Below are 15,076 nucleotides of genomic sequence, written 5' to 3' on the forward strand. Positions count from 1 at the left end.
TAATGCTCGCTTGTGGACCTGGTGCAAACACATTTCTCCAACAGCAACCAAGAGAAAAGCAGAAAAACAGAGAGAAATGGCCAAATTTTTTAACTACTAAACATTAAATCTTAAATACTATTTAACATTATTATTTTCAAAGACAATGCTACAAACCATTAAACATTAAACATGACAATTAAAGCATTCGGAAAAGAAAATAATTAAAGAGATGTGAACAGGCTTAACGTCATTATTCACATTATTATTTACGTGAATATAATGACTTTAAACATCATTATTCACACAAAACAGGACAATACAAAAACGTTCTAACAAAAACATTTCAAACATGTTGCAACATGGAGCATCACAAAACGTTTCCCCAAGGGGAAACGCCACATGGCAGCCATTTTCCCAAAGGGGGAGTGTTTCGAACTAGGAAACGCATTTCGAGGCCTCCTCCACATGTTTCAGCATTTCGAGTCATGCAAAGGGGCGTTTCGGGGTGTTTCCCACTTCTATGATTGTGATCAATGTATATTCGGTAAGCATGCTCAAACATCACATAAAAAGTCTCTTTCATTAATATCTTTACCCTTAGAGTTGGTACATTCAGATGTATGTGACATGCCAAGGTTGTCTCTAAGGAGAAAGAAATATTTTATCACATTTGTTGATGATGCCACACGTAGACTATGGGTTTATCCAATCCATCATAAAGACGAGGCTTGGATAAGTTTTAAAAATTATTGGCACTTGCTGAAAATATGACCAACAAGACATTAAAGTGTCTTCTTTGACAATGGTGGGGAATATGTGTCCAAATCCTTTCAAGCCTTTTGTGACAGCAAAGGGATAAAGAGGGAGCTCAGTGCCCCCTATAATCCACCCCAAAACGGTGTCGCAGAGCGTATGAATAGGACTATTCAGGAGAAAGTCCATATCATGCTATCCCATACTACATTACCTTGTGGATTTTTCTCCCTATAATCAAGATGACTACCTTGCGAATCATAATGGACTTAGTTGCATGTGAGGATATGGAACTCATATAGATGGATATAAACACTGCTTTCTTACATGGTAATCTGCATGAGGACATATATATACAACAACCCAAAGGTTTTGTGGCCAAGGGGCAAAAAAAGATAAGTAAACTCAGCAAAAGCTAGTATGGGCTGAAGCATGCACTACATGAATGGTATCATAAGTTTGATACATCCATGCAATCTCAAGGATTTAAAAGAAGTCAAGTGGATCATTACTGATATGCCAAGAAGACAACAAATGGCAATCTTATTATACTAATTTTGTATGTAGATGACAAGCTGATTGGTGGTAGGAACGTTCATGTGTTGGATACATTAAAGCAAAACCTACACAACAGTTTTAACATGAAGGATCTTGGTGAGGCAAATCACATTCTTGCCATGTGAATACTCGAGGATACATCGAAAGGTCTTCTTTATCTATCACAATAGGTATGTATCCAAGATTTTGCACCGTTTCAATATGGAAGGGGAAAAAGCAATCGGTGTACCATTGCCTCCATACGTGAAACTCAATGCAAAGAACAACCCTATATTTGATGATGAAAAGGTTGAAATGGCCAAGATTCCGTATGCTTCAAGTATGGGTAGCTTGATGTATATTACGGTTGCTCCACATCTTGACATAGCATTTGCAGTGCAAGTGATTAGCAGGTATATGGCACATCCTTGTAGAAAACATTGGGAAGCACTCAAAGGTATCATGAGATATCTTAAGAGCACAAAGGATTTGTGCATTTGCTTTGGAAAACAAAAGGCATCTGTCATTGGCTTTACGAATGCAGACTATGTTGGTCATACTGACTGCAAGAAGTCTACTTCAAGGTATATATTCACCTTTACAAGGGGAGCAATTTCCTCGATCTCTAGGCTGTAGAAGTGTGTTGCATTGTCTACTGCATAGGCAGAGTATGCGGCTTCTAGTTAGGCATGCAAGGAGGCTTTATGGCTTTCACGCCTATTAATGCCCGATTGTTTGGGGGATGCAAAAGGCACATGTTATGCCATCATTTTGGACTGATTTTATCACTAAAAATACTCAAATTTAAATAGTAAATCACTATTGTACAATAGTGGGCTAAAGCCTATTACTTCATGTTTGGTTATGCCTATTGGTTTCGGGCTATGTCTTTGGGATAACAAAAAGAACTAGCCTAGTGGATATTCACTTGGCAGTTAAGTGCAGTTGGGTGACAACACTGCCGGGATGGGTGATCTCCCAAGAAGATTTTCCTACAAGCTAGTGGGAGCTTCTCGCATGCAGTCAATGGTACCAATGAAGCCTTTGTAAGTGGGACAGCTTGGGATTACCGAGACTCATGTCCTCCATTGCAATAGTCAAAGTGCTATCATGCTAGCATGAAATCCCATCTTTCATGAAAAGACAAAGTATATATAGGTGAAGTATTACTTTATCAGGGATGTACTTGATAGCAAAAGTATTGAGCTTATCAAGGTAAATACAGATGATAATCCTACAGATCTTCTGACGAAGGGTCTTCCAGTAGAGAGTGGTTCTCGTCCATTGCCGACAAATGATGAAAGTTGGTGTTTCAACTTTAGACATACTTAGACTTACTTGATTCTTTTCTCAACCTTAAGGCACACTGCCTTTAGGTGAAAGGTTGTTGGGAATAAAGGGCCACCGTGCCTTTTATACATGCTCGAATGTGAACACACCCTTAGCACTTCTACTTTGCATATAACTATCACAAAAACCTAAAAGACGTCAACTCATTGTACCCACACATTGTACATCTCACTTACTCTTTGTCACCAGATGGTGATACTTTTTGCAGTTGCTTTCCTTATTTACTTATATAAATATTTTATTTTTCTTTTCGTTAGTTGGAGTTGCTTTTTACCCCCAAACTTCTCTTGGATTAAGCCAGGATCTTTGCATGGCCAGAAAAAGCAGCCATTGAAACAAATTGGACTAATGGTTTGTCTAAGCCTTGGGACCGGATTGAATGGGCATTGAGGATAAAAAATGCCAGTGGTTTGGGACTGTGTGCTTAGCCACTGGAGATAGTGAAGGACAATGAGCCTGGCCAAGACAGAAGATGCACATGTAAGAATACTCACAGAATAAAAGTCACCATAAGTGAGCCACATTACACTTTTTGATGTGGTTGCAATGATAAAAGTTGCTCACAACAACTTGAAGAATACAGGGATCACCATCCCTAAAATTTAGGAAGTTACTATTTTTCGACCCCAGAATCTGTTTGCGTCATTATCGTCGTTTTTGCACGAGGATTACTTCTCTGGTTTGTGCCGAGGTCAAACTTTGCACTAATCATGGAGAATTTTAGATCGGAAGGTTTAAACGCGAAAATTGTTACATGTATGCCATGTGTCACAATTTGGGCACAAATTCCCAAAAGAGAGAGAGAGAGAGAGAGAGAGAGAGAGAGAGAGAGAGAGAGCATTTAAAAAAACGTAATAGGCAAGAGGGGCAGACCTGAGAGTCGAGTTTTCACAGGCTGAAGGCAAATTGCTACAAGTACATCAGCTATGGAGAGTACTTCTTCATCTCTGACTCATGTACAGAGGTAGAGCTTGCTCCCTCTGGTCAGCTCTCTCTCTATTCTTAAAGGAAATGCTTTGCATGATGGGCTGATTCCATCTACAGTTCTCTGTTTTCTTTGCACTTCTGCTGAGGCAAAAGCCTCACTATCCAGGTTCAGAAACAACTGATTGCTTCTCCATTGCAAGAACTAAAGAAAGTGATGACCATGCCACATGGAAATAGGGTTTTCAGTTCTGATTTAGTGCTATTTGTGGGACTGTTTTACTACTTGAATTATGCCGGGGTCAAAGGATTTGTAGTCCAACTGGTTTGGAACAGATCTAGAATGAAATAAGGCTGAGAACATGTCAAGAAACAGGTAAAAACAGTAAATACAGAGTTCTACATACTGCAATTTTGTACTTGAATTATTGAGTTATGGTCACAGAAAGTGTTTTCCTACTTAGGATGTTGTTCTGGATATGCTGGACAATAAAAACAGTAAATACAGAGTTCTGCAAACTGCAATTCTACACTTGAATTAGTGAGTTATGGCCACAAAAAGTGTTTTCCTACTTGGGATGTTGTTCTGGATATGTTGTACTGTTCTTATGCAGCTGAGATTTACTCAGAAAAGATGAAAGCCAACTGTTCAAAGGTTTTGTATTTTGGAGCATTTCATTTTTGTAACTTTCCATCTTTTAATTGATAAAGAAATACCGAGAGGCACGTCGGTCTTCAGGGCCAATCTGGTTTTGAGCGAGGGAATGAGGTCTCAATTTGTGTGTATGTGAAAAGACCAAGTAATAATTGAAGGGACTACCGCTTTATGTGAGTCATAGACCGGTTACATGGTTCCATCCCTGACAGAGATTACAGGTGAGAAAGACTACAAGATTTTTCTTGGATACAGTATTTGCTAGATACAGGACTAGAGAGATGGCAAACATGGACAAAGGCAAAGGAAAACTCCCTCAAGATAAAGAGATTTCTTCTTTTGCTCATAAACACCGAAAAGAGAGTATTGGTGGACTGGTGTCAGCACCTTCTAGAACCAAGATTAAACCACAGGATGAGGAGCAAGAACCGGAGGACTTGTTTATGGCACAACTCCTCAGTATGGTTGGCTCTTTTGAACAACTTGTAAAGAATCCTCGGATGCAAAAAATTTTGAAGTCACATAATGAGGATTCTTAAGCTAAGTCATCACATCATACCATGGAGCGCTCAAAAAGGCAAACCTCTAATGTGTGTGAGCATGCAGAAAAGACACCAAACATGGAGACACATCCAACAAGCACAAGACCAGGGAGTGAATGGTCAAGGCACTAATGCACAAGTGCCACGGCAGACAATTCCTCCTCAGTTTGCTACCTATCCTAATTACTTTGGTAATGGGTCAGTTTTTCAAGCAATGGTTGGATTATCCACTAGTTATCAGATATACTTGCCCAGGGGGCCACCAGGAATGATGCCTACTGAGGTAGTGAACCCACTTTATGCTAATATTGGTCTACAGCCCATTTATCAAACTTTGCAGAGTCCTTATTTGATGCCTGGAGTACAAAATGCAGCGGCTGGTTTTTCTCAGCCTAGTGGGCATGTGGTAGCTAAGACAAGTGAAATTAATGCTGATAATGCACCTAGGGGACTCCCCTTTTTACAGCCACTTGTCTATGACAACCTAACACCAAAAAATGCAAAGCCTTAAAACTATAAATAGGGTGGTCAAGCATTAAAGTTTGAAACATTCAATGATATGCAAGATAAGCTGAAAGCTTTGACATTTATACAATAGTTTGATGCAGCTTACACTAGAGGGATTTTTACAAAGACTTCTAAGGTACAAAAGGCTACAACTTTTTTGAAAGGTAATGCTTTGCAGTGGTGGAACATATTGTTGATGCAAGGATATGCACCTGCCACTTGGATCCATTTTAAACAATTGTTTGCAGCCTCATGGTTAACTAACACGTTTGAAGTAGGTGTCATGACTACATGGCATAAATTGGACGCGGCAAATTGTGTGGATTTAGAAGAGTACAATCAAAAATTTTAGGAAGCACTTTTGCCCATGAGTTCTTACAGGACAGTGCCCCTATCAGAACAAATTGAAAAGTATTGTTGCGGTTTGCCCAAAGCCATCAGGGATTATTGTGCCAAGACCAAGGTTATAAATATGGTATAGTTAATTGAAAATGCTGGTGTGGCAAATGCATTGTTGAAAGGAAAAGCTGACAGCTTTAAAGGGACTAAAACGAAGGATTCTCAGTTTAAGCAGGATCCTGGCAAGAAGAAGAAAGCAATTTCCAAAAAAGACCAACTTTTCAAAGAAGTCTTTTTGGAAGAAAAATTTTCGGCAGCAGCTTCAGACTTCTTTTAAACATGGCAAAGGACAGAACATGCCACTTTTTGACAAATCATTTGAAGAAAGAAAGGCTTTAATGATGGCTGGGAAATGCTTTATATGTGAACAAAAAGGCCATATTGCTTCTAAGTGCCCATAGCAATCTTCTGAAGATGCAGAGGATAAAGATGTGCCAAGTAAAAAGAAGCCCAACATTGGCTTAGTGCCTAACATGGTGGGAGATCAATCAACTAATGATGTTACAAAATTGTGCAGAACTTAAGGAAAGATCAGAGATTCCACAATGCTTATTCTCTTTGATCCTAGAGCTTGTGCAAACTTTCTCTCACCAGCATTGGCAGCTAAGCTAGGAATACGTCCCGAGAAAATGGGACCAATTGGATAGGCTGATTTGGCATACCTAGGACATACTGAACCTGTCACTCCCATTCTTGGCAACTCTATATGCACATTCAGAGCGACGTAGACACAGAGGAGTTCCATATTATACCTTTAGAGGGCTGTGATGTTTTGTTGGGTATTCCATGGTACCACAAGAAGCATGCTATCTTGGATACGTACAACAGAACGATTACTCTTGTACATAGGGGCAATACTCATGTGTTAGATGTGAAGCTCAAAGGAGAGTCTATCCCAGTTGTTTCTGCTTCTACAATTACTTCAGTAAAAGCATATTTCTGCGTACTTGGTTTTTGCAAAGCAAGTTAATAAAGTTGACGGTAATGTGTCTATACTAGATGAAAGTAGAAGGGCTTTCTTGGATAAATTCAATGACTGTTTCTCAGATTCGTTACCAGGAGAGTTGCCTCCCTGAGAGGCCTAAAGATCATACCATAGATCTTATTCCAGGGACTAGTCCGCCCAATAGACCACCGTACAAGGTTAGTGCAGCGCAGCAAAAAGAGATTATGACACAGGTTACTGAGCTTTTAGAGAAGGGACTAATTCAATCTAGTGATTTTCCGTTTGTTCACCTGTGTTGCTAGTTCAGAAAAAGGATGGCTCTTGGCAAATGTGTATTGACTACAGAGCCTTGAATAAAAACACCATCAAGAATAGGTTTCTGAATCCGAGGATAGATGACAATCTTAATCAATTACAAGGAGCAGGAATGTTTAGCAGGATAGATTTGAAAAGTGGATACCATCAAATCAGAATCAGGCTAGAGGATATCCATAAGACTGCTTTTAGAATGATATTTGGTCTCTATGAATTTTTAGTCATGCCGTTTGAATTGACCAATGTTCCTACCACATTTAACAAGATGATGGATAGAATTTTCCGCCCTTATCGAAGTTTCGTTGGCACATTCTTTCATGATATGATGATCTTTTCAAAGAATGAAGAGGAGCATAGAAAACATTTAGTTACAGTCTTTAATGAGCTTAAGTGTAACAGATTGCTCATTAATGGCAAGAAGAGTGAATTCTTTTTGGAAGAGATTCACTTCCTTAGGCACATAGTTTAAGGTGGTGTCAAGATGGATTGTGCAAAGATAGAGGCAATTGTCTCTTGGCCAGACTTGAAAACCGTTCATGATGCCCGTAATTTCCTTGGCCTATGCTCTTACTACAGAAGATTTGTAAGACACTTTGCAGAGATTGCTTCTCCTTTACATGCGCTTGAAATGAAAGATGTCAAATGGCAATGGACTGATAAAGAGAAATCAACATTTAGATGTTTGAAGGGGAAAATGACTACAAATCTAGTACTTATTTTGCCAGATCTGTCTAAGCCATTCGTAGTGCAGTGTGATGCATGTGGAAACAGCATTGGTGCTCTATTAATACAGAATGGCTGAGTTGTGGCATACAAGAGTAGAGTACTCTCTGTCGTTGAAAGGACTTACCAAATTTATGAGAAAGAGTTATTGGTTGTGATCCATGCACTTTCTAGTTGGAAGCACTATTTGCTTGGTGCTGATTTTGTAGTGCAAACGAATCATCAAACACATAGATACTTTCTCACACATGCTAAATTGTCAGAGAAACACATGCGTTGGGCAAATTCCCTATCTATGTTTCATTTTCAAATAGTGCATGTGGAAGGCAAGAAGAATGTAGTGGCAGACACTTTATCTCGCATTTTAATTTCTTATCACCATGAATTGGATTATATGAAAGAGCAGTATGCTGATGACGAAGATTTCTCTGAAATCTATAAACAATTGATCAATGGCCAACATCATAATCATTATGTGTTCAAAGAAGGTTTTATCATGATGTATGGAAGACTATGCGTTACAAAACAGCTAAGGCCAAACATTTTATTAGAAAGTCATGCTCCACCGTATGCAGGACATCGTGGTATAGATACTACAGTCAAAGCGGTAGAGACTTTCTTCTATTGGCCAGCCCTGAGATCTAATGTTGATGCATATGTCAGATCTTGCCTTGTATGTCAAAATATCAAATTTGATAGACAGAAGGCACTAGGGTTATCCTATTCCCGAAAGGCCATGGGAAAGTATTACCATGGATTTCATTTTTGATCTTCCAAGAACTTCTTCAGGGAATGATGGAATCTGGACTATCATTTGCAGATTCAGCAAACATGCACATTTCATTCCTGTAAGGAAAAAGGTTAAGTCAGAACACATGGTAAAGATATTCATGCATAATATCTTCAAGTACCATCGAATGCCATGGTCAATTGTCAGTGATAGAGACCCAAGAATGACTAGCTTGTTTTGGAAAGCATTGTTTGAAAATATGGGCACTACGCTGAAATTTTCATCTTCTTTCCATCCACAAACTGATGGACAGTCTGAAGAAGCAAATTCGATTGTTTTGAATCTATTGAAGTATTATGTTTCAAACCATAAGACTTCTTGGGAACACTACTTGCCATTGGTTGAGTATGCATACAATAATACAATGCACTCATCTACTGGCAAAGCACCTTTTGAGATTGTGGAAGGTGGAAAGAAACTACCTCCCATTTTGCAAACAAAGGATAACATTTTTGAAGCAAATCGTTATGTAAAAGATTGGGAAGAAGAATATAAAAAGGTCAAGTATGCCTTAGAAAAGTCACAAGCTAAACAGGAAAGAGCTGCTAATAGTCATCGTCGGGAACTCTTGTTTAAAGAGGATGATTGGGTCTTATTGCATTTTGAAAATGTACGTTTAAGAAAACAAAAGGGCAAGGAACATTTGTTTCCAAAGCTGACTATGCGTTACTATGGCCCTTTTCAAGTCTCAGAGAAGATCAATGACGTGGCATATAGGCTGAAATTGCCAGAGAATTGGAAAATTCATAATGCATTCCATGTGAGTCTATTGAGGCCTTTTATTGGTGAAGTGCCAGAAGATATGGTTCAAGAGGAACAACATGAAGTAGAGGAATTAGATGAGATTCTAGTTCTTGAGCAGATCCTGGCACATAAGGATAGGAAAGTGAAAGGTAGAGTTATAAGAAGATTTTTGGTGAAGTTCAAGAACTATTCACCAATGGATGCCAAATGGATGGAAGAGGCTGAATTGGCAGATTCCCCTCAATTATTGCAACTTTACCGAGAAGCTTTCTTGTTGGATTCAACAGTGACTTAAAATGCTTTTTAAAGCAATGTACATTCTCTATTGTACAATTGAGTACTGCATCTCATTGAATAATGCACAATGTATAATTTACACTTAGCATTAACATGTGTATCATTGAATGGAATCTCAGTGCTTTGAAATTGTATTTGTTACACTTCAGTTGAAGAATTATACATGTTGTGACACTAATAGTTCGGGGATACGTCCTATCGCCCTGTGTTGCATCCAAAAACATGTATATTAGAAAGGCTCTTAGTAACCATAGTTGGATACAAAATGTGATCCCCCATCTATGTGAGACTTGAACTTGCAATGGCACAAATAGTAGTAGGGAAACTCCTACCATCACCCGGTGTCATCTGTTAGCAAGTGATACATGCGATGGTACTAATAACATGGAGAATCTTGTTATCGTCCTGTGTCATCCATGAGCATGTGTGGCATGCAATCGAGGTTGCTTGCTTCTCTCAAGAGGGGGGTATGTCACCAGGTGGTGATACTTTTTACAATTGCTTTCCTTATTTATTTATATAAATATTTTATTTTTCTTTTCTTTAGTTGGTGTTACTTCTTACCCCAGAGTTCTCTTGGATTAAGCCGGGATCTTTGCATGGCCAAAAGAAGCAACCATTGAAACAAATTGAACTAATGGTTTGTCTGAGCTTTGGGACCGGATTGAATGGGCATTGAGGAATAAAATGCCAATGGTTTGGGATTGTGTGCTTAGCCACTAGAGATGGTGAAGGATAACGAGCCTGGTCAAGACAGAAGATGCACATCTAAGAATGCTCACGGAATAAAAGTCACCGTAAGTGAGCCACATTACACTTTTTGATGTGGTTGCAATCATAAAAGTTGCTCACAACAACTTGAGGAATACAGGGATCACCATCCCTAAAATTTAGGGAGTTACTATTTTTGAACCTCAGAATTTGTTTGCGTCATTATCTTTGTTTTTGAACAAGGATTACTTCTCTGGTTTGTGCCAAGGTCAAATTTTGCACTAATCATGGAGAATTTTAGACCGGAAGGTTTGAACGTGAAAATTGTTACATGTATGCCATGTGTCACAATTTGGGCACAAATTCCCAAGAGAGAGAGAGAGAGAGAGAGAGAGAGAGAGAGAGAGAGAGCATTTAAAAAAACGTAATAGGTAAGAGGGGCATATCTGAGACTGAAGTTTTCAAGGGCTGAGGGCAAATTGCTGCAAGTACATCAGCTATGGAGAGTACTTCTTCGTCTCTAACTCACGTACGGAGGTAGATCTTGCTCCCTCTGGTCAACTCTCTCTCTATTCTCAAAGGAAATGCTTTGCATGATGGGCCAATTCCATCGAATGTACAGTTCTGTGTTTTCTTTGCACTTTTGCTGAGGCAAGAGCCTCACTGTCTAGGTTCAGGAGTAGCCGATTCCTTCTCCATTGCAGGAACTAAAGAAAGTGATGACCATGTCACATGGAAATAGGGTTTTAGTGAGGTTTGTGGGACTGCTTTACTATTGAAATGATGCCGAGTCAAAGGGTTTGTAGTCCAACTGGTTTCGAACAGATCTGAAATGGAATAAGGTTGAGAACAGGTCAAGAAACAGGTAAAAACAATAAATACAGAGTTCTACACACTGCAATTCTGCACTTGAATTATTGAGTTATGGTCACAGAAAGTGTTTTCCTACTTGGGACGTTGTTTTGGATATACTGGACAGTAAAAACAGTAAATACAAAGTTCTGCAGAATTCAATTATGTACTTGAATTCTTGAGTTATGGTCACAGAAAGTGTTTTTCTACTTGGGATGTTGTTTTGGATATGTTGTACTGTCCTTATGCAGCTGAGATTTACTCAGAAAATATGAAAGCCAACTATTCACAAGTTTTGTATTTTGGAACACTTCATTTTTGTAACTTTCCATCTTTTAATTGATAAAGAAATATGGAGAGGGCCGCCAATCTTCGGGGCCAATCTAGTGTTGAGTGAGGGAGTGAGGTCTCTATTTGTGTGTATGTGAAAAGACCAAGTATTAATTGAAGGGACTACCGCTTTATGTGAGTCATAGACCGGTTACACTCTTACTCTCTGTTGCTCTCTCTCTCTCTCTCTCTCTCTCTCTCTCTCTCTCTCTCTCTCTCTCTCTCCATTGCCATTGCTAGAATCACATCTCCACTTCACACTCAGCACTACAATAGATCTACAATAGTTTCACTAAGGAAAGTTGTAGCATCATCGTCATCCTCAATATTCATTGAAGTAGAAGGAGGTTCAACTTCTTATCAAAAAGAGCAACTCTCAATATATGTCAACATCTCTTCTTAGGATGCTGAAGCCAATTGGAAATTTATAACTTATTGGGATGCCAATCATGGTCACACTTCACCAGGGCTGAAATGTGATATGAGATTCACTCCAAAAAAAGTTTCACTCTACAAGTGAATTGTCTGGTTGTTTCACTCTAGAAACCTGTGTAAGTCTATTGCACAAACCTAATTTTCAGCCATTCACTTAGGACAGCCAAGAGAATAAACGTTTCAGGACTAAAATGTTTTGCAGTTACCTTAATGTCAACTAAAAACTCATAATCTTCAAATTGTGGATCTAACTTCCATATAAACAATGCATGGAGATAAAGTCGCTCTGTCATTTCAGTTGGACTCCAAACCAATCAATCAAGCCATGAGCGGTCAAGTTGAGCTCTTATGTTTGGAGAGAAGAAAATTTCCATTTTGAGCTCAAAAAAGATATGTAGTTATAGATTGGCATTTTTCAAAAGAAATACTAGAGTCTATAGCACCTCTTTGAGTGTCAACTAGGAACTAGGCTTGGAAGAAGTCCTCAAACACTTGCAAGAAATGGCTTAATACGTATAAACGCTACAAACAATGTTTTGCCTTTGCTTGCAAAAGCTCCCAATTTCATGACTCTAAATCTAACCTTGGTCAACTTAGTTCCTAGGTTGATTTATTATGTTGAGAGAACTTTTCCATTTTCTAATTCCACTAATAGTTTCTTTGTAGGTTCAATCTCTAGATGCAATTTACTTGCACACTTTGGAGAAATGAAATAATGGGCACTACCACAATCAGTAAGGACATTGAAGGGATTTGCGACTCACGAACACCTAGATTACTAAGAATTGGTCATTTGCATCATGTTGTCCAACTTCCATTGGAGTTCAATTAAGGATTTGTACCACCAAGGCTATAACTTCAGTCCAAAACTATTGGCATTGTACATTTCGTGAGTTGTGCATGAGTTTTCAATGGCTCATGCTATCGCGCCAAGAATCCCAAGACATCAATTAGTGCCAAAGGCAAAAGTTGTATTAAGTTGTACTTGATGGATACTAAGTGATATCTAGTGTCAAAAATTGGCCTGGATCATTGTATTCGTCTTAAGTGTTAATGGTAACACTAGGGGCTTAGCATCATCTAATTAATTAATGCCAACCCAAGGCCTAATGATTGTTGGGTGGTGAGATTAATTTTTTGGGCAAGAAATAATTATTAAACTAAATTTCAAAATTAATATTTCAAAAACTAGTTTAACTATGCAAGAAATTACCAAAATATGGATTAGGAAGGCTACCACTTCGCAAAACTTGCCCATACAAGTGGAGAGAAGACAATTGGAGGCTAGAGAGAGTGCATTCCACCATTTTGAGCTTAATGGAGACTGGTTTTTGGGGTCTTTTTTTTTCCGCCCGAGGAGAGGGGGACAAATAAAGAGCAAATAAAGAGAGAGAATGAGAGAGAGAACATGTTGTGCCTACTATTTGGGGGCTGAAGCAGTCATCAGCAAACCCTAGAACAATAGGCATCATGCCATGCAAACCCCAAAGCAACACGTAACAGCCCTAAAAGGCTATCAGGCAATAGGTGGCAACAGTTTCAATCGGCAATAGCCCATTTTGAGCTTTTAGGCAACAAGCGACAAGGATTACACTCCATAATAGGATAGCGACTAATTTGATCAAATTCTGGCGGTGAAACTCTAAAATTTCTCTCTCAGCATGCTCTCTCATTCTCTTGTCAAATCTTAGATTTCCTCAACAAATTCCAACAGTTTCATGGAGCTGGAGATTATGGTTTCACACAGTATGTGGATGTAGCCATGAAATTAGAGTTTACACTAAAAAGGTGCCTACATCTAATTTAAAGCATGGATTTCAGCCATTGTGCAATGGATGTAGGCATGAAAACCAACATCTATGAACATGCCTACATCCACTACACTCCACATATTGTTCCTCTCTAGTCTTGCTTTGAACCACTATCTCTTGCTTCAACTATTGAACTTGTGCTATTAGGCTTATTAACTGTAAGTGCCCCAACTATTCTCTCTAAAACCCTTATTTTCTCTTCGCATCATCTATCAATGGCTCCTCCATATTGCAACACTCATGACAAGCTAAAGACCTTGAGTATTGACCTGGTCTAGAACTTCTCATCATTGTCCGAGTCTAGGACTTGTCATCATTGTCCCAACAACCCTCTCCATCTTCCATGCAACTCGGATAATAATGATGCCAAAACATACTCAATGCTACTGAAATGTATCTCGAAGAAAGTCCTAGTGGTCATCTCTTGTGGGACATCTCCCAAGGTGTGGGAGAAGCTCCAGCTTACTAATGAGGCTCTATCAACCATGAGGGTTGTTACTCATGGTTGATAGAGCCATTTTGCAACCAGCCTTGCTCCTCAAATAGGATGGCAATAACCTAACTTAACAGTAATTACAACAATTAATTAATTTACATAAATTGAAATGCACACTTTACCCCTTTGATGTTGGACAATGGATAGCCTATTGGCCCCAAAACAGGTGTCCCTTTCGATAATTCTTTATCTTTTATTGAAAATGGATGCAATACAACTCAAATTCACTGATCTCCTCTACTAATCGAAGTACTATTTGCTGTCATTAACGACCAACAAGCCTTCAAATCAATTTGCCCCTTGGTTTTCTTGAGAAATTGGCCTTCACTATGCTCCTTGCGAGACAAACTTAACCCCAAACTAAAATTGGTTGGCTGGCCTCTTTAATCTCCCTAAAATTCTTTAATGTTGACTGCTGAATTTTGAGGCCCTCAATTCTAAGCATGCATCCTAAGGTGGTTGTCAAACCCTAAGTTCTGCCGTAAATTAAGATTTATAGCAAAGATTTTCCAATATCTCCACCTCCAGTGACTCAACTGTTTGGATTTTGCTAAGGTAACTTGAGAAATGGCTATAAGATGAGAGAGAATGCTATAGAGAGAGAAATTTCAGAGTTTCATCACGAGAAGAGCTAAAAACTGTTGCTGCCCTACTCAAATGGCCATGAAAGCTGTCATCTACAACTTAGGACCACCAAAAAGGTTGTTGCCCCCTCTTGTATGCTATCAGTTACATTAGAAAGACCTTGGGCTGCTATCACCTACACCTAGAGGGATCCAAAATGCTGTCATCTATTGTAGGACTGGCCCCTGGTGGCTGCAAATAACATCAGCAACATGAACATCGCCTTACTCTCTAACAACCTCCTCACTCACAATGGCGAGAATAGACTTTCACCAACCCCCAAAAATAACTTTCCCACTTGCATGGGCAATTTTTACCAAGTGGCAATCTTGTAATCCCATTTCCCAGCATTA

General features: G+C 39.0%; 1 protein-coding gene across 2 annotated transcripts in view; it reads right to left on the minus strand.

Annotated features, from left to right (window-relative positions):
- The window catches only part of LOC148011741 (serine/threonine-protein kinase VIK-like), a 91,926-nt gene that overhangs the window by 14,404 nt on the left and 62,446 nt on the right, over positions 1–15,076 (minus strand). The gene's annotated exons all lie outside the window — the stretch shown is intronic.

The sequence above is a fragment of the Lygodium microphyllum genome, chromosome 28 (genome assembly GCF_053477565.2).
Source record: "Lygodium microphyllum isolate KBCC chromosome 28, Lygodium_microphyllum_v1.1.10, whole genome shotgun sequence".
Lineage (NCBI taxonomy): Eukaryota > Viridiplantae > Streptophyta > Polypodiopsida > Schizaeales > Lygodiaceae > Lygodium > Lygodium microphyllum.